This window comes from Prionailurus bengalensis, chromosome B3 (assembly GCF_016509475.1).
Source record: "Prionailurus bengalensis isolate Pbe53 chromosome B3, Fcat_Pben_1.1_paternal_pri, whole genome shotgun sequence".
Classification (NCBI taxonomy): Eukaryota; Metazoa; Chordata; class Mammalia; order Carnivora; family Felidae; genus Prionailurus; species Prionailurus bengalensis.
Window position 1 is genome coordinate 56,280,488 of NC_057355.1, and position 25,222 is coordinate 56,305,709.

Sequence of the window (25,222 nt, forward strand, 5' to 3'; positions counted from 1 at the left end):
GAAAGAATATCTTAACCAGTTGGAAAGTACTGACCTAGGTCAAAATGGAGGTGACTGAAGTCCTCTTTCAGTAGGAACCTGGGCGTATTTTCTTAAGGCAAGAACACTTGTGTTTCATGACTCCCAAGAAAAGACTTTCTTGTCCCTCGACCACATTGTTCTGCAGACAGTGGGCCTGGGATTCTGACCACGGTGGAAAGGGCTTCCATGGATTTCTATTTCCCTCACCACCACTTGCCTCTTTCACAGCTCTGTTACCTAGGGGTTGACTGTGCTCACATTCCTGACCTACTAAAGCCCTATCATTTCAAGAAACAAATATCTAAATATTCCCCTTCCAGGTAATACAGAGCCTAACTAGTGTTTTCCCCAATGAGTATTTTAAAACTAGAGATTTGTATGGCTCATTCAGAACCATTTTACCAGAAGAGGCAGCCGCAGGGAAAATGACTTGAAAGGACACATGAAAGATGGACTCAGCCTGTCTTCGTGGTAACAGAAATATTGCTATTATTAATATCGTGCACTTAGAGAGAGCTCCTTTCCCGAGGAGCTCAAAGCATTGCACATATATTATCTTATTTCTCCTTGCCACATGCAAGAGAGGTAAAAGACAGGAATAGGCAATCTTCAGTAAAAAACACTGTTTACTGAAGTGTATTTGGGTTGAACTGGAACCAGACAAAATCATCCCGGTCTGGTAGCAAGAGAGCTAATGAGTCATTCCCAGGAGCACCTGACTTCCTGTAACACATTGCTGAATGCCAGGGGAGGTAAGAGGTCCCTTGGAGTGAAATACCTGCACCCATACCTTGGGAAAGAGTTCACTGAGTTTCTGGGCCACTCAGCAGCCTTCAGGACCCACAGCTGACCTGGGTGCCCCACTGTCCCTGGAGCTGTGCAGCCTCCTAGATGAGCTTCTGTGCATGGTGCCTCTTCCTAGGCATTTTGTTGATCTTGGTTTCTGATGTTCTCATGGCAGTTCATGGACTTCTGTTGGCAGAGTCAAGAATACTCCTTATTACACAGGACCTCTTCCTCTGAAGGATATTGGATGCATTTAGGATCAGGTTGCTGAAGATGCACTGGATTGGGCTCTATGATTGCCCTAGCAATGGAAGATTGTCTATGGTGTTGTCCATTTAAGAAGCTGTCTGTGAGTGCAGGCATTTATTTCATGCTCTGCACCCTCAGTCTTCGTTCTAATCTGGAGCATGGCACACTTGAGTTCATCCTAACTGAAATTTGACTTAATAAAGAGCCAGTGGTAAAAGGCTACAGGCCCACCATTAGGTAAACGTTATGCTGTATCTGACCTGTAGCCTAGTGGAGACATCATTTCCATCTTTGTTGGTGATAGGAATTTAGGATGAAGTTAAAGGCATTTGGGGACAAGTAGAACCACTCAGAAGGCTACCTCAGTATTGCGTTTTGTTCAAGAAATCTTGAGATGTCAGATTCTGATAGACTGGAATTTGAAATCCCAGATCTGCACGTACTTATCCGTATGTTCTTCGGAAGTTCTTTCATCTTCCCGAGCCTATCTTTCCTCATCTGTAAAATGAGAACCATGACATATATTGAGGGGGTGGTTATGAAGGTGCAAAGCAGGCTCTTTCTCATGAAAGGGAGCACAGGATGAGACCATGAGAAAATTTATCTCCCTGTTTTGCTTTTAGGCACAGGTAACTTAGAGTCATTGGTGTTTCAGGAAATGGTGAAATCCCTCCAGGAAAATTCCAGGGAAGTACCGACATTTCATAGCTAGGTATTATAAGAACATGTGCTCATTTGTTCATTCAGTCAGGGAGAGAACAAATATTTAATAAACCTTGGGCACTGGACTAAATACTATAGACACCATGATGGAAAAGGACACAATCCCTGCCCTCAAGGAGTGGTGGCTATTGTGTTTGACCCATTTTTCCCCCTAGTTGGTGATATAAAAACCCCAGGTGGCCTAAGTAGATTTGCTGTCTGTGGAGCAGTAAAAGGAAACAGCAAACACCCTGTAAGTAGACATAGCCCTGGGATTCAGCAATTCCAACCACAGCAATTACAGCATTTTCTGTCAGGATTGACCTTTGAGGAGATTGCCTCAATTATAAAAGGTCAACATCTCCTGATTCTGGCACAAGCAAGTCCTGAGCAAGGTGGTAAATTATAGCCAAAATAACCCCATGGAGGTCCTTTGCTTTCGCCATTCAGCAGTGACCCAAGGCTATCAGACACCTTTGTAACATAGTGGTTAAGTAGCTCTAACGTGCAAGGTGTGTGCCGGGAAATTATCACTTATATTTTAATATAAGTAAGTTGCGTGGGCATTTTTATTAGCAATTCAAAATGTGTTTTCATAGCTAGTTAGTGGTTACTTCTAAATGAATCAATTTCAAAGGTCATGTACTTCTCCAAGTACTTAACAGAAGTTAAGGTGTATTAATTAGAGCAATATTAGGTGGCTTGTAGAGAACTCATTCCTCCAGGTAGAAGGGGAAGTGGGCAAGGATATTCAGTATCAAGTACCTGTTTATCTTGCTACCTTCACACAAACTTCAAGAAGAGAAATTATATCCCCTAATATTACCTGTAAGGATAATAGTGACTCTTGACCTAGATGCAATTTTCTATCATGAAACTCTATCTTCTGGACTACAAGACTATCTCCCAGCACCCAGAGTAGAAGGCAGACTGGGTGGAACGTTCTTTTCAGAAGGACAAGCCAAGGAACAAGAGTTCATAGGGAACAGTGATCTGGGTCAGACCCACAGCAATTCTGTGGAATTGGCTTCCCACCCTGCATAGCTTCTTCTGTGAACCAAATTCAGCCCTGTGTTCACACCAATTCCAGAAAGATGTCCCTGTGTCACTGGACCAGATAGCTGGTTTATTCTCAGGCCAGAGGCACAAAATCAGACTGGGAACTAATTCTGAAGCACATTTCACAGAGTCTAAATTTCCTTGACAGGGAAGGCCTGGAATTTCTAACCCTTGTGCTCCAGACATTTAGTTTATTTTTTAGCTATCCTTATCAGAAGATCTTTTGATAAAGTGCTATATCAGACTTCTTTGCTCATTTTTCGCAGAGTAATGTTGGTAGTGCCTTTCTGATATAGTTTAATATTTGTGATGCCTGTGTATTAGTGTTCTAACTTGGACTTTACAGAACATAGAAAACAACTTTTAACTTTCAGTGAATGGGCTGAAATCCTTATAATTATATGTGAGAAATTTTGGATACGTATCTTTTTCTAGGAAAAAGAACTGATGTTCTTATCAGATTCTCAAAGCAGTCAGTGTCCCAGAACATATTAAAACCCACTGATTTTGACAAAGTTTTCTTAAATTTGGTAGCTGATAGGTGACTGATAGAGATTAGAGGTCAATTGTAATGAGAGAGAGAGAGACAGCGACAGAGAAAGAGAGAGAGAAGGGGAAGATCTGTCAGCAGTAAGGGGTGATTCTCAGACCACTTGCAAGTATGAACATTATAACATGAACCTGGCTCAGAGAGAATGTATTTTGGTTTTTGTGTCTGTGTTTCGGCTTCATAAAGACTTCACCCTTCCATCCTGTGTTGTGTTTCTTATGAAAAAGATTTGTCCAGAGAAGCACCTCACTTTCATCATATGTAAATTATAATTTCACAGATTTCTCATGGGAGAAAATGAGATAGTCTTGCAAATTTAAATTGTGTTGTATCTTGGCAAGTCTTGGTTTTACTTTCACTATATCAGAAGAACACCATTGCTGTTACCCAATCTTTTGTGTAATTAGTAACTAGACAGCTAAAAAGCACAAAGCAACAGAGAACAACCAGAAACCAAACCATCGAAAATCTACAGAGAAAAGAAATAAGTCATGAAATGAAAGAGAATAGCTTAAAAATGTCCTAGCTAATAAACTCAGGGAGATTTGAAAATATACTTTAAAAAGATTTGAATCCTATGAAAAAGAAACACTCAGAGAATAAGAAAAAGGAAAAGGTTCCTACTAATTAAAACACATTGCCTAAAGTAAAGGAAAAATCAATAAAAGGATTAAGCCTAAGAAATTTCTCAGAAAATAGAGGAAAAAGACAGAGGGAGAAAAATGCAAGGAAAGGTAAGAGACATAGGGAAAGGAAACATCCAGAGAGTTCATTGGATCAATAAGCTTCCTAGAAAGGAAGAATTGAGAAAACAAAGGGAAGTACATAATAAGAAAAGAGATTTTCCCAGAGTCAAAATACTGGGATCTTCCAATTAAATTGGAAGCACACAAAGATCTGACCAAATAATGGAAAGAAATCCTTATCTACAAATAGCCTTGTGAATCCCGAACACCAAGGATAAAAAGAAGACCCTTACGCATTTCAGAATTTTTGTTAAACCTACAAAACGAAACAAAACAAAACAAAAGAATCTGATTGACATCACTCTTCTCAAAAGCAACTTTGGATGGAAGAAGACAATGGAGCAAGCAACTTCAAAGTTTTGAGGAAAATAACGTTCAACCTAGAATTTTATGCCCACTCAAGTGGGAGGTCTAAACAGAAACCTTTTCAGGTATCAAAGACTCAGAAAATGTATATCTTGTGACTGGCAAGTTTGAAGCATCATCCTGAGAAAATTAGAGGGGAAGGAGGCACTCCACAGCAACCAGAGAGTTGCCCGAATTAGATGACAACTAAGTTAGTTAGGTAGGACACCATGGGACACTGACCACATGGCTTATCTTACTGCTGCTGCTGGCGCTGGACCCTGGACCCTCACTCTCTATCTTGGAATCCACAGAATACTGTAGAGTACTGGAATCCAGTACACTGGCCACTGCCACCAATACCACCATCCCATCCAGAGCAAATTCTCCAGGGCCTCTGTTTCTTTGAGTCACTAGCTTTCAATTGAAAGTGCTGAGTAGGGAAATCTGAAGGTAAATCATAGGTAACTTGTCCATGCCGAGGAGATTAGAAAAGTGGGTTGTAGGCATTTTGAGGTCCATTAGAGGAACTTGGGCTTTGACTCCCCAAAGCCTCAACCAGTAGAAAATTCCCCATACATAAAAAGAGAGGTTATATTCTGAGTTTAAAAAATTCCCAAGATAATTTGGTGATATCTTAAAGGCCAAAATGCAAACTAAAATAAAAACTAAAATTGAGGGGCGCCTGGGTGGTGCAGTCGGTTAAGCGTCCGACTTCAGCCAGGTCACGATCTCACGGTCTGTGAGTTCGAGCCCCGTGTCAGGCTCTGGGCTGATGGCTCAGAGCCTGGAGCCTATTTCCGATTCTGTGTTTCCCTCTCTCTCTGCCCCTCCCACGTTCATGGTCTGTCTCTCTCTGTCCCAAAAAAATTAAATAAACGTTGAAAAAAAATTAAAAAAAAAAACAAAACTAAAATTGAAAACTTCAAGAAAACAAACAAAAGCAAAGGAACATAAAGGTCGCACTATAAAGGAAAGTAGAATATTTGATGTTATGTAATTGATTGCGTATAATGGAATAAAGTGCTTTTAAACTACGATGTTAGAAATTTTCCTACCAATGACTCAGGGATCAGGAGGTAAGATCAGCAAAGAAATAACATAATCCTCCAGTACTATGTGACACAGGGAGGAACAAAATCTTGTTTGTTCCTTGTTGCATTTGATGTTTACCATCAGTTTATGAATAAAGTACACTTGCTTGTGATTGTACCACAGAATGCAAATGTAAATGCCAAAGTGTGGGTGAATGAAAGAGAGGTGTAGAGAGTAGGAGATAGGGTGGGGGAAAAGGTGGGACACAAATATCCTCAACCTTATAAGTAATATACTGGAAGTCAGTGGGACAAGAAATAGGAGAACATTTAAAGCTACAAAAAGAGACACTAGAAAAAAAAATTTTTTTTTTTAATTTTTTTTTTCAACGTTTATTTATTTTTGGGACAGAGAGAGACAGAGCATGAATGGGGGAGGGGCAGAGAGAGAGGGAGACACAGAATCGGAAACAGGCTCCAGGCTCCGAGCCATCAGCCCAGAGCCCGACGCGGGGCTCGAACTCACAGACCGCGAGATCGTGACCTGGCTGAAGTCGGACGCTTAACCGACTGCGCCACCCAGGCGCCCCTAGAAAAATTTTTAAAGGTGTTTATTTATTTATTTTGAGAGAGAGAGAGAGAAAGGGAGAGCATATGCACAAGCAAGGGAGGGGCAGAGAGACAAGAAGAGAGAGAATCCCAAGCAGGTTTCATGCTGTAGGCACAGAGCCTGACACAGGGCTTGATCCCATGAACTGCTGAGATCATGACCTGAGTCAAGATCAAGAGTCAGAAGCTTAACTGACTGAGCCACCCAGGCACCACAACACTAGACATTTTTTTTAAACAAATTTAACTATCAGATTTTGGAAACAGAAGAAGAGAAGGGGACAGGGTAAGTGACTCCGATCCTCATCTTTCGTATTTGGAAGTCAATAGAAAAGTTTCTAAATTTAACAAATTGAGACATGGTATGACAAGCCTCTCTCTAGAGGTATGATGATGATCTCAGAACAACTGAAAACCAACTAGATTTGGGATTGCTTTTGGGGAATGGGACTGGAGTAAAGGGACGTAAGATAAGGAGTCCTGCTTTCTATCATTATCTCTTGAGTTGTTATTATGTGTATATGTAACTTGGATAAACATTAAATTAAAACTAAATAAATAAGCATCTTTGATGGAACAATTACCAAAATTACATTCATTTATTTCCTTTGTTTCATCAGAAGAAAAACATGATATTAAAAACAGATTCAAAACCAGGATTATTTAAAAAATAGCTTATGGCATGTCCCCTTTTTTATTTTTGTCAGGTACACAACTAAAGAGCAATGGTTTATTTTAATTTTACTGAAAATTATTCCCATAAAGATGTTAAAGAGACATTTTAGGTATGTAATATATGTGAGCTCATTGTGAAATATAGGACAAATAAGTTTTCAAATTCCTTTTGGCAAATATAGATTTGCATAGAGTGATTTTCTTTCTTCCTTCCTCCCCCTTTCCCTCTCTCCTTTTTACTTACTTTCTTTCTTTCTTTCTTTCTTTCTTTCTTTCTTTCTTTCTTTCTTTCTTCCTTCCTTTCTTCTTTCATGTTGTTATCTCCTGAATTTCAATTTTAGAAGCCACCAATAAAGATCTGCCAAAGAAAACTATATTTTCAAACAAAGAACCTTACTTTGACAGAAGTTGTTGAATTCCATAATTAATTCTTGTCTGTAGATCAATGCATTGCATAAATGGCGGATCAACCTTGACAAGATGGAACAAATACAATCATTAGTGAAATCCTAACAATACAGAACAATCGACTATGAATTTAGGTCAGTTTGTCTGCCTTGAAACACTTTTCCTTGGTACTATTTCAATCTTGACAAGCCCTTATTGTGTGCTTGACATCTTTCTTAATTGTTCATAGACAATTTTAAATAATCTTTGCTTATTTAAAAAATGTTTACTTAAGAGATGTGAATGTGTAGAACATGGATAGCATAGTTAACTCAAGGAGTTAACACAGCGTAAGAAACAACAGCATTCATATTCGGAGATTCTAGAATAATATGGCTAGAATATGAGGTGGGTGGCAGGGTGTGTGGGGAGGGGAACTGGTAACTGAAAGTATGGGGGTGGGGCAGCATTCTCTCTCCAAAAGACATGAGAATCTGGTGAGTATCTCACTGAAGAATTTGAGAAAGAACAAAAGCAGAGAGGAACCTAAGTGATGGGGCATCTTTCCAATAGGAACTTAGGATTTGGCCACAGAGAGGCTCTCCTTATGCATACAGGGTGGTACCCGCCTTTTTCATCATTAAAAGTCTTCCATCACCTTCCATCTGATTGAATTTTTATGCTGCTTCTTTCTTCCCATGGAGCATTCTTTGTGGCTCTAAGAAAGACACAACAGGCTTAGCTATATTTGATTTCCTGGGAGGTTAGTGGACTTGCTCTGTTTTCACTGGATCTCCTGTATGTACAGCAGTATGGTGATTAGGAAGCCCTCTAGGTATGTTAGGCAGACATTTACTCCTGTTACCAACCAGAAAACACACAATGATCTGGTTTTTATAAGCTTCCTGGGAGGCTCGTGCTTCTAATATTTTTACTTTTACCTAATACTGTGTCTTCAATGTTACATTAAGAATTCTTTTTTTTTTTAAGTTTATTTAACTTATTTAGAGAAAGAGAGAGAGAGCACAAGTAGGGAGGCAGAGAGAGAGAGAGAGAGAGAGAGAGAGAGAGAGAGAAAGAGGGAGAGAATCCCAAGCAGACTCCACACTGTCAGACCCATATCGGGCTGCAACTCAGGAACTGTGAGATCATGACCTGAGCTGAAACCAAGAGTTGGTTGCTTAACCAACTGTGCCACCCAGGTGCCCTTACATTCAGAAAATCATTGAAAAAAATTTTTTTTATTTTAGAGAGAGAAAGAGCATGAGCAGGGGAGAAAAGCAGACACAGGGAGAGAGAGAATCTTAAGCAGGCTCCACCCTCAGCAAGGAGCCCAACGTGGGCCTCAATCCCATGACCCTGGGATCACAACTTGAGCCAAAATCACGAGTCAGATGTTCAACCGACTGAGCCACCTAGATGCCTCACAGAATTTTTAAATCATTTTTATAAACATTTGAGAAAAAGATCTGAAAGCAAATACAAAGCTTGCTGGATGGTCTCAGTGCCACCAATCCTGTTACAATCAGATGAGCAGGTGTTCCCTTGGTCATAAAATTAGGCAATCTTCTCAGAACTGCAGGATTGGTCCAGAGGATTGTTCATTCTCACCTGTGAGGGTGGTGACTATTACTGACCATTTTTCACATACCCTTGACTTCCACCCCGTCCCCAACACCTCTTCACCATAGTGTGTGCAACTTGCTAATAACAGAGTTCTTGGACTTTGTAAATGTAACTCTTGACCTTTCTGTCCACTGCTCCTTTATCTGCCTCTTCCACTTAGTGAATGTATCTTCATCTTTCCAAGTGCAGAAATCAGAAACCAGTGAGCAATCCTTCATCTTTATATTTTTATCACACAACCTATCCAGTCTGTTCCAAATTCTATAAACCTTATTTTGAGTTCATTCACTGTCTACACTCCCATTCCCCCAGGTCTGAATGCCCACCCACATCTCTTTCCTGGACAATGATAATCTCATTGGTCTCCCTGATCCCTTTCTTGTACCTTTGCAGTTCATTTTGCACATGGCTGTTAGAATGATCTTTAAAAAACCCTAACCCATAGATTTCACCATGTCACTGTTGAGCTTAAGGTCCAAGTTTCTTAATGTATTTTATAAGGCTTTTTGATATGGCCCTTGATTCCTTCTTCAGGCTCCAAAATGTGGCCCATTCTCCTCCTGATTCCCACACTCCAGTTATGCTGACCTTCTTGCAATTAGTTAAATGTGACCACTCTTTCTCACTGTAAGGCTTTCACACTGCTGAAAAATTCCTTCTTTGTTTCTACCTGAATGACTCCTTCCTACTTCCAGATCTTCCCTTTAATGGCACTTCTTAAAGGTCCTCTCTATGAGTTCCTCTATAAGCTCACATATGTGGCTAACATTGTATTTTTTAATGTGTATTTATTTATTATTTTCAGAGAGAGAGAGAGAGAGAGAGAGAGAGAGAGAGAGAGAGAGAATGAGCAGGGGAGGGGCAGAGAGAAGGAGAAAGAGGATTCCAAGCAGGCTCTGTGCTGTCAGCATAGACCCCGATGTGAGCTCAAGCTTACAAACCTTGAACCATGACCTGAGCTGAAATCAAGAGTCCGATGCTCAACTGACTGAGCAACCCAGGGGTTCCTAACATTGTATTTTTATAGGAAACAAAGCTATAAGGGGGTGGCAAATGCAAGACTAGCCTAGTTTCTGCTTTGTCTTTGCCTGCTTCTGTCTTTCCTCAATCCTACCAGCCCATGTCCCTTGTTCTGTGCATTTGGTAGCATGTCTTGTCTTTATCCTCACTATTGTCCAACAAAGTCTCAAATTTTTATATGGCTTCTCAGCTGAATACTCAGAACTCAGAACTACCTGTATGAGAACTCTAATGATGCACAAACTGGCCTTAGATCTGCTAAGCTCCGTTTGCTCAAACATACAATAAAATTTTTTTGTAGGTATGATATGCTAGGTACTGTGCTGATTATTGGGAATAGAAAAGTGAATGAGGTGGAGTCTCCTCCTTCATGGAGCTCATACTTGACAAGGGAGACAGGTATTAAGCAAATACATAAACACACACACACACGCATACCTGCATGTATAATAACGTCTGGTATAAGTTGTGCTAAATTCTATGGTGAAAGTTTTATGACTGGAGGATCTTAAATTCTCTAATAACATGTAAAAATGTGGAAAAACTGGTGAAATTAATTTTAATAAAAATATGTTTATTTTTTATTTATGCATATCAAAAATACTACTTTCCAACATGTAATCAGTATGGGTGAAAAATTAATATTTTCCTTATTTTACACAAGTCTTTTTTTAAATTTTTCTTTAACGTTTATTTATTTTTGAGACAGAGAGAGACAGAGCATGCAGGGGAGGGTCAGAGAGAGGGAGGCACAGAATCTGAAACAGGCTCCAGGCTCTGAGCTGTCAGCACAGAGCCCAACGCGGGGCTCGAACTCACAGACCGTGAGATCATGACCTGAGCCGAAGTCGGCCACTTAACCGACTGAGCCACCCAGGTGCCCCTTTACACAAGTCTTAAAACCCCAGCTGTGTACTTTACACACACGAGACATCTCAATTCAGACCAGCCATATTTCAAGTACTCAATAATCGCATATAGCCAATGGTTACCCTACTAGATGGAACAGCCGTATAGATTCTCAAAGGCTTATAGGTGCTGACCAGGAACTTGCCCTAGTTTTCTCACAAAGGGGTATTATCATTCAGGCAGAACCTGACTTCTTGAGTGGCACACTCCTGACTATGTTAATTCCACTCAAGGCTGAAGGTGGTATGTGAAGCTGACATGTAAAAGAGGAAGTTTTTGTGTGGTTCCAGTATGCGGTACTAGAACTGAATTTCAAGGAGGCAGATTGTACTCAAAACTTGAAACAATAAGAACTTTCTGGAAACACATGAGATGTCCTGCCTTGTACATCTTGTCATTAGAAGAGCCAAGTGCAGGCTAATGTCTCCTTGCTCTAGGATTCAATAATTCAATGAAGGCTTCTATCAGATGATCTCTCAAGTTCCTTTGAATCATGTGATTCTGTAATTGAATTAAACTTGAGACATTCTTCCAACAAAGCATAGTATTTTTTCTTTTTTGGCCTTTATTTAGAAAGAATTAAAAAATGATTTAGGAAGCATTTTATTTTCAGAGAAACAAGTTTTCCTCTATAGCTACACATACAGAGAGAATTAAGGAATTTAGGCAACCATTCAAATAATTTTAGAGAAAAAGTGATGAAAATATTTTTGAGGGGCAGTGAAGAAGAAATAATCTCTTTAATCCCTTATTTCTTGACTAGAAGTAAGGCTTAATGGTATAACTATTTGTTAGTATAAATTAGGCTAAATAAATTTTCACCCTCTATAAGCATGTAAGACTCATCTATGATCTTTTTTGACTGAATGATATATGTTAGTAATGGTAGCTCATTTTTTTAAATGAAATTATGACTATACATTTACGTATGAAATTACAAATTGCAAATAGACAGATTTTCTATACTGTGGAACTCAGTGGACTGGAAAATGCTGACTTAAGATAATCACTTCTCCATAAATACTAAATCAATACATTTTGCTTCCTGTTTATTGCCAGGAATAAACTTTCATGAAGTCTGGGCCTGCTTGGTGCTGAACACTCACCTCCATAATGCTGGCAAAACAGAACTCAGTTCATCCAGACAGCTGGCAATTCTCCCTGATTTTAGTCTGGGAGACAAATATTAACATTTTTAAAAAATAAAATTATATATAGATGGTTAGTTACCAGAGGGGAGGTTGCTGCAGGGGTGGGGGGGTGGGAGGGTTGGTTAAATAGGGATGAAGGAGTGTACTTGTTGAGATGAGCAGAGGGTGATGTATGCAAGTGCTGAATCACTATATTGTACACATGAAACTAATATAACACTGTATGTTAACTAACTAGAATTAAAATACATAAATAAACACATATAAGCATATAAAGAAATAAAGCTGATAGAGAAGAGTGAGATAATGTATTTTGTAATAACAAGCATTCATTTTTATTTATTTTTTTAAATTACTAAGGTTAAGGCTGTTTCTAGAAATTTGCAAGGTTTAATTTTGATATTTGTGTTATGATTATTTTTGATGTGTAAGTGCTTTCTATACTTATGGATCTTCTCTTACTAACTCTGTCTACTCAAATCTGTCCTCTGTGTGCTCTACACCCCTCATTCATGCCTGCCTCCTACCCCATATACACACATTTCCCTCACACATGCCTCATGGCCTCATGTGCACACACATGCATGCACACACACACACACACACACACACACACAGCAATAGCAGAATCCGCTCTTCTAACAGATGTGCTGTCTACATTCCCAGGTGAGGCAACAGAGTGCCTCTGGAACTTGTTTTCTCTTCTTGGGTTCTTTCCGTCCTATCAGTTACCAGATTCCTCTGAAGCCAGTTCAAAGACATTAGTTCTATGGTCAAAGAGTAGTTTAGGCCTTAGAAGAATCCACAGAGTGCTAAATGGTATCCTTGTCTCATTTAGAAAGGGTTTTACTCAGGTGAAAATGGAGAGCTCTTTTCTCTTTAAACCTTACTGTTTAATTAATTTACCTATTCATTCGCTCATTTAGCAAACATTATTTCTGAACACATGCTTCATGCCAGCCACTGTAGAGGAGAGTAAACCCATTCCATACTTATTGAACTCACAAGTGAGCAAGGGGACACATTTATCGAAACACTGACTTGACTGCCACATGACAAATTAGGTAATGGACAAGTGTTCAAGATACCATGCCATGGGCGTTCGGGGGAGGGAGGGACGAACTCTACCCACCTCCCAGAAGAGATGGTATTTGGGCCAGGCTTTCAAGAATGCTGTGCACTTCTGGCACTTGGCAGAGGGGGTGGGGGCTGCAGCCCGGCCAGAGTGAACAAAGCAGGAAAGCGCAGGGCATGTGTGGGGAGCAACAGGTGGTGTGCACTGACTGGCTAGTTGGGAGTCAAGGCCACAGAGCCAAGAGTGGGCAGGTTGTGAAGAGCCTCAGGGCCAGACCTGCCCTGGGAACTTGCATCCTTTTCTCTTGACCTTTGGAATGCTTTTAAATCTAGGTCCAAAGATGGAGACTAGACAGCCTTCCAGAATTCTAGACTGGAAAATATGAGAAACAAGCATGGCTCATTTTGGTGGTGGTGGCAGCAGGGGTGGCTTCTTCCTCCTCCTCCTCTCTCTATAAAATAGTAAGAATGTGTCTTTTTGTAATAATTTTGCAAACAATAGTGCATAGAATTCTTAGACATACGGAAATTCGGGTACCACTCTGTACTGGTTTTCTATTCAAAAACAAAATGCTGTTATCTCATAGACATAAAATGTTAATGAGCTGAGTTTCTGTCCCCACTGGGAGCCACCCATGGGCCAGCTCTGACATGGAGAGCTCTAGAGATTGCTGAGTAGAATGTCAGAATTCAAGTGACCTCAAAGCCCCATTGTGACCAAATGGCCCTTAGCATGAATGGGGATGTTCACACTCCGGCCTGTGGCCACAGAAAAAGGAGCTGATCCACTGTCCCTAGATGATTATGTAGTCTTTGCAATCCAGCCTAATCATAGGCGTGTTTTCTCCCGAACTGAGGCTGTAAATCCCATAGGAAAGTAGAAAAATCGAATGTGAAATTTGTGCTCTATACAGGTTGTATCTGAAAAGCCACCACGATGGAAAATGACTGATTAATTTTGTTGACTGCTGAGCTGCTACTCGGATCTTAAGAGCCAAACCCACATTAGTATGCAGTCAGACTAAACTAATCAGAGTGGCCAAGTTATTTTGTGCATACAGACACAGCCTGGGTTCCAACAATAAATACTATCTTGGCCTGACTTTTGATAAAGCACTTCATTGTACATAGGGTTAATTCTAAGCCTTTGTTGCTGACCTCAGCACCCTACTCCTCCAACCTCTAAAGGACCAGGGTTGCAGGCATACAGACTTGTAAGCTCACAGCTACAAACATTTTTCTGAGCTCACATAAGCCCACCCCAGTATCACCTTCATGCACTTCAGAAAGGGATGTAAGAGATCAATGAATTGAATTTTGGCAAACTTAAGCTTCTTATACTTAAACTGATTTCTCCAAAGTCTCCAAAACCAGTCTCAGCTTTTGTCCATCTGTGTCTATCATCAGATCTCCCATTATTGCCCCCTCCCCCACCCCTCCATTCATCCGCACTTTGTTACTTTGTTTGCTCAATCTAGTCCCCCTTGCTTAAAAAGTCAGCCTCTCCTTCTCTTCCCTAAATCCTTCTCCCTCTAACTCTTGTGGCTCTGCCTTGTTTTTCATATTATCCGGAACTCTTTTCCCCCACAATCTCCAGAAAACACGAATAACTCCCCTTCTGTCATTTTCATTTTAGTAAATATTTATCGAGTGCCTACTCTATGTCAGTATTGTGTGCTGTGAAGAACATAAAGGTAGGCTAGGGTCCCTGTCCTAAAGAGCTTCAATTTAAAGACGAAATCAGTGAGGTAGACAAGTATACCAATAAGGTGTGGTGAAGTAAATGCCAAAACAAAGTTGCAACCCTGTACTTTGGGGACCCTAGGGAAAATGGGGCTGAGACTGGAGATGAGGGACACCACACAGGTTGCGTTTGAATTCAGCCTTGCTGAATGTGAAAATCTTTGATTTCTGATCGTTTTCACAACTTGCGGTAACTTCCACCGGAGAATTTAATTAATACAATGTATTTCATTAAACATAATGTGACAGTCTTTTAAAATATAGGATCTGTTTCATGCCCAATATTGTCACCCATGGATGGCTCTCTCCCAGGCAGGGAGTAAACCCCCTTGGTGCAAGCCCTGTCATTGTTTTCACTTTTATTCCTCAGGGACACAGCATGTGCTCAATTAGCCCTGGCCTGGTCATAGACACAGCATCATCCTCATGATGAGTATCAATAGATTGGGTTACTTCAAACAATCTGAGTTAAGAACCAAGACCTCCTTTAAAACAGGGTATGTTGTTTAGAATCACAAAAGGCCAGGGGCCCCTGGGCGGCTCACTCTGTTAAGCATCTGACTTGGGCTCAGGTCATGATCTCACAGTTTCTGAGTTCGAGCTCCACATCGGGTTCTGTGCTGAAGCAGCCTGGAGCCTGCTTCAGATTCTGTGTCCCCCTCTCTCTGCCCCTCCCCCGCTCATGCTCTCTCTTCCTCTCCCAAAAATAAATAAACGTTTAAAAAAATTCGAATCATAATAGGCCAGTTAAGGGTTTCAAAATACTACTGTCCTCTTTAAAGCTGTTGCACCATTAGAGCCTGCCTGATTCTCCCCAGGAACCCTCTATAGAGGCCTCTTTAGAGATACTGAGATCTTAGAACCTAAATTTAGAACCTAAGTAACCTGATGTTGGTGGCAGCATATCAGCCTTGTCCAGAGCACAGCTAACTCTGCCCGGTGGTCCATTATGATCAAAGGGGAGGAGCCTTCAGAGCAAGTGGGCAAAGCCCATGTGGGAAATAGGGGCAGTCCCACTGCCTCCAATTCCAGACTGAAGCAAAATTTTATCACAGAAGCATTTTTCCTTCTTCCATGAACCTGGCATTCAGCCGATGCTTGTTCTGTTACATGGCACAACTGTTCAGGCACTTGGGGGAGCTCAGGCTTCTTGGCTAACGATATTTCCTAGGAGTTGTTATAGCCAGTCTTCTTGCTCGATAGAATTGTTGGAAAGGATGGATGAACCTTTCATTCATGGGCAACCCCAGACATTAGGCAGTCAGTACTGTCATCACCTCACACTGATGTCAGGGCCACGTTAGTCTCGAATTGGATGCAGTATTCTTCCACGTGACTCCTGGCCTGGGTCACCTCCCTCAACCTTTAGAAGTCAGCAAAAGCAGATCTTGGTTTATCAGACATCAGCAAATGGAAATTCCTATGCCTCTCCCCCCTTGCACAATGGAACAGAACGGAGGGATGGCCACTTGAATCTTCATGACATTGTTTTCAAGATTTCAGTTATCACTGTCATGCAGCAATGCTCTTTGGATCGCGGAAGACTCACTGACGAAGGACTTGACTTTCTGGACTGCTAGCTTGTGTTCAAGGATGTTCGTTTCTCAAGCAAGGCACTAAGCAGTTTTAGGAAATGCTGATACAACTGTAGCAATTTCCCCCAATTTGTTCCTGACAAAGAACTCTCTTCAAAATTGAGTTGGCTTCTTTTCTTTTGTTCAAAATTTCTGGTAAACACAATTAGCCTCATTAACCTCCGTTTCTGTTTCATAACTGAAAATTAGCCTACAATCACTGGTTTGCTGGAAAGCACAGTTGTAATTAGTCTTTGACTGATATGAAAAATCTGCCTCTTCTTTAATTTCTTTGACATCTCAGTGCATTTGAAAACACGTCTGAACTCTCTCACACTGGCACTGGGGATGGGAGTAAAAATAAATCAGGGATTTAAATCAGGCTGAGACATGAAAATGGATATTCTTACACATGGAAATTGGAGACAAGGAGGCATTTGTCAAAGAGGATATGACGAGAAGGTAGATACTATGAAGCTTATTCCCAATACTGCTTCTAACGTGTCCAAAGAAGGTTGCTAGTATGTTGATGAATCTGTCCTCCATAGGTGAAGTCAAATGATTATTGGCAAAAGAAGATTGGGGGAAAAAGTAGTTGCTCCCTTGTACAGGTGAAGAATCACTAACCCAAAAACCATATTGTCAACTAGCTTTATGAGGCCCCTTTTGTGAGCAAAAGAAGAAGCCTTATTTCATGAGCAGTCTTGGAACTTGTTCCTTCTTCAAGCTAAAACCTGAAGACTGAACTTCCAGGCCTTTTGATCAGACAGCTGGGATTACCTGTTTCATGAGGAACCCCTATGGCCATCATCCCGCCAGTGGACAGGAGCCTGAAGAAAGTGTCCAATACAGAAAGGATGAGGATATTTATTTCCTTTCAATCAACAGGCAATCTGCTGAGATAAAGGGAAAGCAATGTGAAGTAGGTCAAGCAGTGTTCTGGGTCTGAGTTTAAGAGCCTTCTGATCCAAGGAGCCTGGCTGTGATGGGCATCCATTTGGTGGAGCCCATCAATCTGAATTAGTCACCGAGGTGGCAAATCAAACACATAAACTGAGATGTGCCCTTTTGGGTTGTTGGCTTCGGGAATGGCATGATGGGGATGAATGTGTCAGTGCTCAGAAATCTAAGGCCAATGGGACCTGGTGTGTGTGTGTGTGTGTGTGTGTGTGTGTGTGTATGTGGAGGTAGATAGTGAAAGGCACATCCTTAGGCTGGAACATAAATGACTCCAGACAAAGCTCACTGTGTAGAGGTGTCCTGAAATAGGAGATGGGAGATCGACGTTTGGCATACATCTTTTCCTCTATTGGCCTCAGTTCCTCTTTGGTGGAATGAGGAGTTTGGAGGTTATAATCCCTAAGACCCGTTTAGCTCTGGCACTCTGAGTGGATACAAAGCAAAGTCTCCAGCCTGCTCAAACAAGTATTGGATTCCTTAACACAGACATAATTCTTTCCTTTGTCCCTTCACCTGCTCCCCAAACTCCTTTGTTCTTTTAACTCCCACTAAACATTCCTGATTCTTGAGTTGTTTCCTACAGACTTACTGCCCCCTGGAAGCCACACGCTCAAGGAGCCTGAACTGTCTCCCTGCCCGTGTGGACTCTGGCTGGAGGGCTGTGAAATGGAGCTGAGCTGTTCTGTCTCAGTGCCCAAACTGCAGATGAGAAATCTTACAATTCAAATTGAAGTTCTCCTGTGTCACTCCCTGCACTCCTTATCAAGCCCCGTAATACTGAAATAAAATAGTCACTAAGTCAAGAAATAATCCAGGGCAGTAAAGTAGCTTTTATTAGGCACCTAAGGCATCAGATGCAAATAAAGTAACGACAGAGGAAATTAATATTATTGTCTATGTGCTTGTTGGAAACAGTGGTGTGTGACACTTGACTGAGAAGCAATATCTTTGAAACATCTTCCTTATTCTCTTCAGCACTGTTTATGCAAGAGTCTCTATGTATGCAATAACCAGGTTCAAAGGGTCATGTGGTTGGGCAAGATAACTGGATCTAATTACTGAGAGCTCTCTGATAGAAGTATCTGAGTTGAGAATTCTGTTTTAAGAATTCCCAGGAATGTTCTATTTAGGAGCCACTGTATTCCAAAGAATGACACTGAGACTCTTACTTGCGGAGACATGTTTTTGCTTAGCTGTCCCCCACCCTATTCCACCTTCTCTAGGCTCCCAGCCCTATGCTTTATCCATTTCATTTTCTCTTCATTTCAAATAAGCATCACATGTCCCACAGAAAAAGATTAAGGGTGGTTATTCTGACAAAACACTCAGGAATAAGGACCTCCCTCTTCCTCTGGCATTCATTTCTTGCATGTTTCTTTTGGGTAATTAAACACAGAAAGGTCACCTAGCATCCTGGCAAGTACAGGAAATGGGAGGGAGGAAACATAAAGTAAAAACAAACAATCACTATGAGAAAGTCAACACTGTGTTTTTGTGTTTTCTTCCAGTTTCTCTAGAAAGGGATTAGTTATGTATTGATTATTCACCTGCCGCCTACTTCCCCACAGATTTTTGAGGCAGTCCAATGTGAGAGCATCTCAGTAACACCTGCATGCTCCTAAATTTAATTTCGTGGCAAAATAACAACGAGCCAATACAAGAATATGATTTGTGTGCTTTTAAGTTCCAGGGAAATAAAAGATTTGTCTCAGGGAAAACATCTGTATTCACTTGTTCCAGTTCTCTGTTCCACCATCCAGTCATGTTATCTTCATTTCAAGAAAGTGTTTGCTTTCCTGCCCTGCTCAGATGCATGTGTCAAAACAGGTGCACCTACCAGATTTGAAGCTTTCCATTTCTTGAACCTCCTTGGCCCAGCTCAACAAGGAGTGCAAAGTATATCCCACAGCCCCCAGCATCAAAGGGGGCTTGTGTCAGAATGAACCCTCTTTTGACAGAACGACTTCTCCATAGGCTAGCCACCGCTTCCGGATCAGTTCTTGTAGTTGATATTATGATAGTGGTCATTTTGAAATTCTGAGCCCTTTTCGTTAAACTGGGTAGTTGCCATATCTTGGGACCATATCTTGGGCTTTCTCTTTCATTGGTTTTATTGATGCTATTCCTTTGGCCTGCAATCCTCCCTATTTACACTGCCTGTCACAATCCTCTTCATGCTTTATGGCTTTGTTGAAAGACTGCACCTCATGAAGACTTTGGTATCCATTGCCATGATAAAGCTGAGAAACAAACAAATAATCATATAGGAATAGCAAACTACAGTAAACATCGTTCCTTGTAAGTAGAGGTCAACGGCATGGTTCTTATGGTCTCAGTTAGGTTCATCCAGGTATCTGCAGGAAGTTATGTGATGACAGAAAGGTCTGGTCATCTTGGCTGGGCTCTCTCACATATGAATGAAGTGGTTAGCTGTCTGCGAGGTGGCTTAGGATAGCCTTTCTGGGACAATTGTGCTTTCCTCCATATGACCTCTCATCGTCCAGAAACTTACCTTGCGCTTGGTCTCGTGATTATGACAGCGTCTGAGAGACAGAGGAAATGTGCAAGGTACCCTGAGGTATAGGCTCAAAACTGGCACACAGTCACTTCTGCCACTTTCTGTTGGCCAAAGCAAGTCACAAGGTCAATTCAATTCGAAGGGGTGGGGAACTAGACTCTACCCCTTTTGGAAGGGACTGCAAAATCACATTGTCATGGGCATGGAGAGAAAGAATGAAAAATTGGAAAAATTTTTTTAATCACTCAACCACAACTTTTCTGATTGCCTGGTCTGAAGTGGTCTTTGATTTATTTTTATTGCTTTGATAGCAATTTAAAAACAGAATATTATTTGGGCACTTGCTTTTGTCTTCCTTTAAGACCCTAAAGTCAGAGGCCATGCCTCATTCATTCTTTGGGCCGCAAGTTGCTTAGCTCAGTGACTTGTCCCTCATAAGTATTATGCATATTTAAGCATAGAAACAGTCTACAAATAAAGCAAGATAGAAAATATAAGCACACAGAATTTTTAATCTGGAATGACCTCAAAATTTCACCCCATCATTCTGTCTTGTAGTGGTATGCAAGTTACCCTAATAGAAAGCCAATAAAAAACTGGTCTCAAAATGCAGAGAAGTCTCTCACCTAATCAATGCATGTTGCACACATCTATGCACCCTAACACTCCAGTTTTAATTTTCCTAGTTCTTTGCAGAGAGAGAACAGCTATTTTCCCATTTTCACCTTAGCCTTCACTGTCTGCTGTCTTCTCCCTATGATTCAGTTATATACTTCATCGGTGACAATGACATCCACTTGGCATTCCAAGTTAGAAACAGAGCCCTAGTGTCAAGAAGAGTGCTTTGCACATAGTAGGTGCTCCATAACTACTATGGAGGCAGGAGATTCCTTCCACCTCAGTGTCTTGAAGTCGTATCTAATCAAGGCTTTTCCATGAGAATTGCTATAGGATCCTGCAGGGAATTCTGGCTCCCTGGTGTCTTCCTTGACTTCCTTCCTGAAGTATGGCTACCAAAGGAGTCAGTCCACCTCAGCCGTTTAGAACACACTAAGTTCCTATCTGCTTGGATCTTCCATCCAGCCTATGGTCCAGAGTTGGATTTTCAGAAGACAAAGCTAATCCAGTGAGGGGGTGGCAAGGAGTGAACTCTGCTTGGAAGAGAAAGAGAAGATTGAGTTCTATATTGATTCATTCATCTTGAGAGCTCTCCACTCTGCAGAATGGAATTCAATTAATATTTTAGGTTTTTAATGAAACTTGTTCTCACCCTGACTTTTCCTGTCACCATTGATTTGAGTTCTGGTTTTGTAGAATTCAGTATTAAAGGTCTTTTATAATCAGTATATGCCCTCATAGTTTTTTGTTTTGGTTTGATTCCCCAGCCAAATCAATGAGAAATAAGAAGTTTTTTTTTTCTTTCACTTAGGGAATATTTTTTATTTATTTTTTATTTTTATTATTATTATTTTTTCAACATTTATTTATTTTTTGGGACAGAGAGAGACAGAGCATGAACGGGGGAGGGGCAGAGAGAGAGGGAGACACAGAATTGGAAACAGGCTCCAGGCTCTGAGCCATCAGCCCAGAGCCCGACGCGGGGCTCGAACTCACAGACCGCGAGATCGTGACCTGGCTGAAGTCGGACGCTTAACCGACTGCGCCACCCAGGCGCCCCTAGGGAATATTTTTTAAAGGAAGCATTATTTAATCTATAATTCTGCACCCTTCATTGTTAGTTAAAGGTTAGTATGTTTAACTTCAGTTTATAGCGCAATGTATCTTTCAGATTCTCTCTGACTCACTTTCTTTGAATCCATCCCTGTGATGGCTCATTTTATGTGTCAACTGACTGGTTCACAGGGTGCCCAGATATTTGGCTGAAGATGATTTCTGGGTGTCTGTGGAAGTGCTTCCAGATGAGATTAGCATTGGGATCTGTAGACTGAGTAAAGCCAGTTGTCCTCCTCAGTGCTGGTAGGCATTATCCATCTGTTGAGTTCCTGAACAGAACAAAAAAGTGGTCGAAGGCAGAATTCACTCTCTCTCTCTGCCTGACCGCTGGAGCTGAAACATTGGCCTTTTGCCCTTAGACTGAGACTTACACCAGAGTCTCAGGTCTCTGGACTCAGATTGGAATTTACAACCACCAGCTTTGCTATGTCCCCAGATTACAGATGGCAAGTTGTGGAATCTTCCAGCCTCCACAACTATGTGAGCCAATTCCTGGTAACAAATTTCTTTATATACATCCATTTGATTCTGTTTCTCTGGAGAATACTGACTATTACAGTCCCTTATCATGATGTGACTGTGGCTTTGTGACTTTAGGACAACTTGATATCTGGTCCCTTCTGGCCATTTATCTTCGACCTCCAGCATTTCCCCATCAACAGAGGTCAACAGAAGTAATCAAATTGATAGCCCTGTCTGCCTTTTTACCTTTCAGGATGGTCTACTATTCTTTATGACTTTCAAGATTCTATCTTTCCTGATTTCCTTGCAACTTAGTCTTTCCTATCAGAAAAGGACAGCTTTCCACTTTTGCCTTTGAAAAAAAAAATATATATATATCTTTCCAAAATCATTTATTTTCTTTTCCATAGTCAGGGTCTATTTGAAATTTTATATAGCACTCTCTTAAGACAGGCTAGAAATGGTTACCAGACCTGCAATTTAGAGCGATAAATTACTGGCTAAAATCTTCACAGCCATTTGTTTCAAAATGTTTTAAAATGAAAGCTAAAAGGTAGCTTTAATGTAACTTTAAAAAAAAATGTTTATTTATTTATTTTAAGAGAGAGAGAGTGTGTGTGCATGTGAGTGGGAGAGGGGCAGAGAGACAATCCCAAGCAGGCTCCACTCTGTCAGCAAGAGCTGGATGTGGGGCTGGAACTCACAAACCATGAGATCATGACCTGGCCTGAAATCAAGAGTCAGAAGCTTAACTGACTGAGCCACCCAGGCAACCCCAGAATGATGTTTTGAGTACTTGGTATTCATCTAGTTACTGAGAGAGATATTGAACAGGTTTCCTTTCTATTGGGATGCAATTTCAAAGGGAAATATCTGTCTTTTTTGTTTTTGTTTCTTGTTTTTTTTTTTTTCTCTCTGCCACTTTTGAACACTAGGCTGTGGTCATTCCAAATCTTAGGTCTTATCATATCCCTTGCTTTTTTTGACTGTGCCTTCTCCCCTCCTAAAATGTATTTCTGTCTCCTATCTGCCAGCCTTTCCCATGAATGCTTGGGCAGAGAATTTCTTTCAATTTTCTGGAATCTCAGCTTCTAACATCAATAAATAGTCCACCTATCACTTTGAGGACTTGCTGACCTATTGCTTCTTATCAACTTGATACATTTTTATTTTTTGTCTTCGGTTTTTACATATTTTTGCCTCAGTTCTCTGGTGTGGCTTCTTTTCACCCAGTTCAGTACCATGGCTACCTAATTTTGGCTCTTCAGACCCTCATCTTCCCCATCATCTCTTTTGTAGAGGCCCCTCCACCCCCAGGCTCTTGTTCTGCTGCTTACTGATCCTGCCCTTGCTCACCAGGGGTCTGTGTGCTGCTGAGCTGCTTGGGTCACAGTTTTTCTCAGATGCCGTTCATTTACCGCTGTGCCCTTACCCTTCTCCTTCTCTTGCCTATGCTCACTAAATTTCTCTTACCTGATTGTGCAAAACACGATTGCCAGAAACTAGAAAGTCTCTGTACCCACCCTCCCCCAACCCCAGTCCCCATCATCGCTCATTGCAGTGAAACAGTGGCTGCTCACAAGAGATTGATTTAGCTGGGCAATACTGTGAGCAATACTGGAAATGCCTCATGGCCTCTCCCGGGTACAGTGTCCCCTCTCTTCTCCCTGCTTCTCATCATCTCTTTATTGGCTACAGGCAACCTACTATGCAAAGAGATTTGGGTAATATTTTATTTTGACAGTTTCAACTTACAGAAAAGTTACATAAATAGTAGAAGAACTTCCCATAGCCTCTTGACTCAGAACCCCATTCAAGTTTTGCTAAATGTCTCATCAACATCCCTTATTAGCAGAAGGTCCATAAAAGGAGTATCTACTGAGCCAGTTATCAGTGTCCCAGTCTTTTAACCTGGAATGTTCCTTAGCCTTCCCTAATCTCCATGACCTTCACATTCTTAAAACTGTAGTCTAGTCATTTTATGGACTTTTCATCAATTTAGTTTTCCAGTGCTTCCTCAAGATTAGGCCACAATGATATATTTTGTGGAGGGAATATCATAGATGTAAGAGATTATGTAAAAAGCTGTTTCTCATCCAATTTTTGCCCACAAGTTTTGGCATCCTTTGGGTATGTTTTTTGCCTGAATTGATTATTACTGTGATGGAAATTGCATTTATCCAATACTATCATTCCGTCTACATGCGTTATTTGATTTCCTATCCCCCCCCCCAAAAAAAGACTTTGTCTCTCAACTCATTAATTTATTCATTCATTTATTTATATCAATGTGGGCTCATGGCTTCCTATTTTATTCAACATGTTGTAATGCACTCCCATATTATTATCTATTTGTTCATGCTCAAAATGTCCAAGTTTGGCCATTGGAAGTCCTTATATATGTGAACTTTTGGCATGTCTTCATCATTCCTCCATAATTTCCTTACTTTCTGTCATTAAAAAGATATTCCAGACTCACTTTGTTCTTTGCCTGACCCAACCCTGGGGAATCAGTCATTTATATTTATATGTGTATACATCGCTTCTTGGCCTTTTGGCTAAGATCGAGTGTATGTTTATATGTGTATATATATGTATGTATGCATATATACATGTGTGTATATATATGCATATGTGTGTACATACATGCATATATACATATTCTATATTTATTCTCTTTCTAACTATATTGAAAACCATGGGTACCCACTGATTCTTCTGATTCTAGGACAACACCACAGGGTTTATTCTAACTTTCCTCCTTTCTATACTTGTACTTCCTTTCGCGACAGTGAGAAATTTGGCTTCAGGATTTCCATCACCCTGTATGTAACCAATCTCCTGACCTCACCAGGCTGCTATGCTGCTTGTTGCGAGCCCAGCTCCTTCTTGGGCCTGCCTCCTTCAGATAACCTACATACTTGTGAATGCCTTAGTGTCTTTTTGATAAAGGAAATAAATAAACCAAGAAATATTTTTTAAGAAGGGAAGAGAAAAAGCAAAAGCACAGTGCTAAGAGCTTTTATCCAAACCACGTGTATTATTTCCATGTCTCTTTGAACTTAGACAATTACTTCTTTACTATTTGTGGAACAATCTTAAATAATTTAAAAATGTATCTTTGACTATTTTGCTCCAATATTTTTATTTTGTCGATGTGTGTTGCTCTTTTTACAAATAGTTACTAGTTAACTGTCTTTGAAAATAGATGGGAATATAAGACACCCCGTTTAGGGCTGTGAAGAGAATAATTTTCTCTTTGATCAAAATGGGTTGTTAGGCTGTACA

General features: G+C 40.7%; 1 pseudogene; it reads left to right on the plus strand.

The window, feature by feature from the left end:
- Nucleotides 1-24,472: 24,472 nt before the first annotated feature.
- Nucleotides 24,473-24,601, plus strand: LOC122469921 (annotated as a pseudogene).
- Nucleotides 24,602-25,222: the final 621 nt, after the last annotated feature.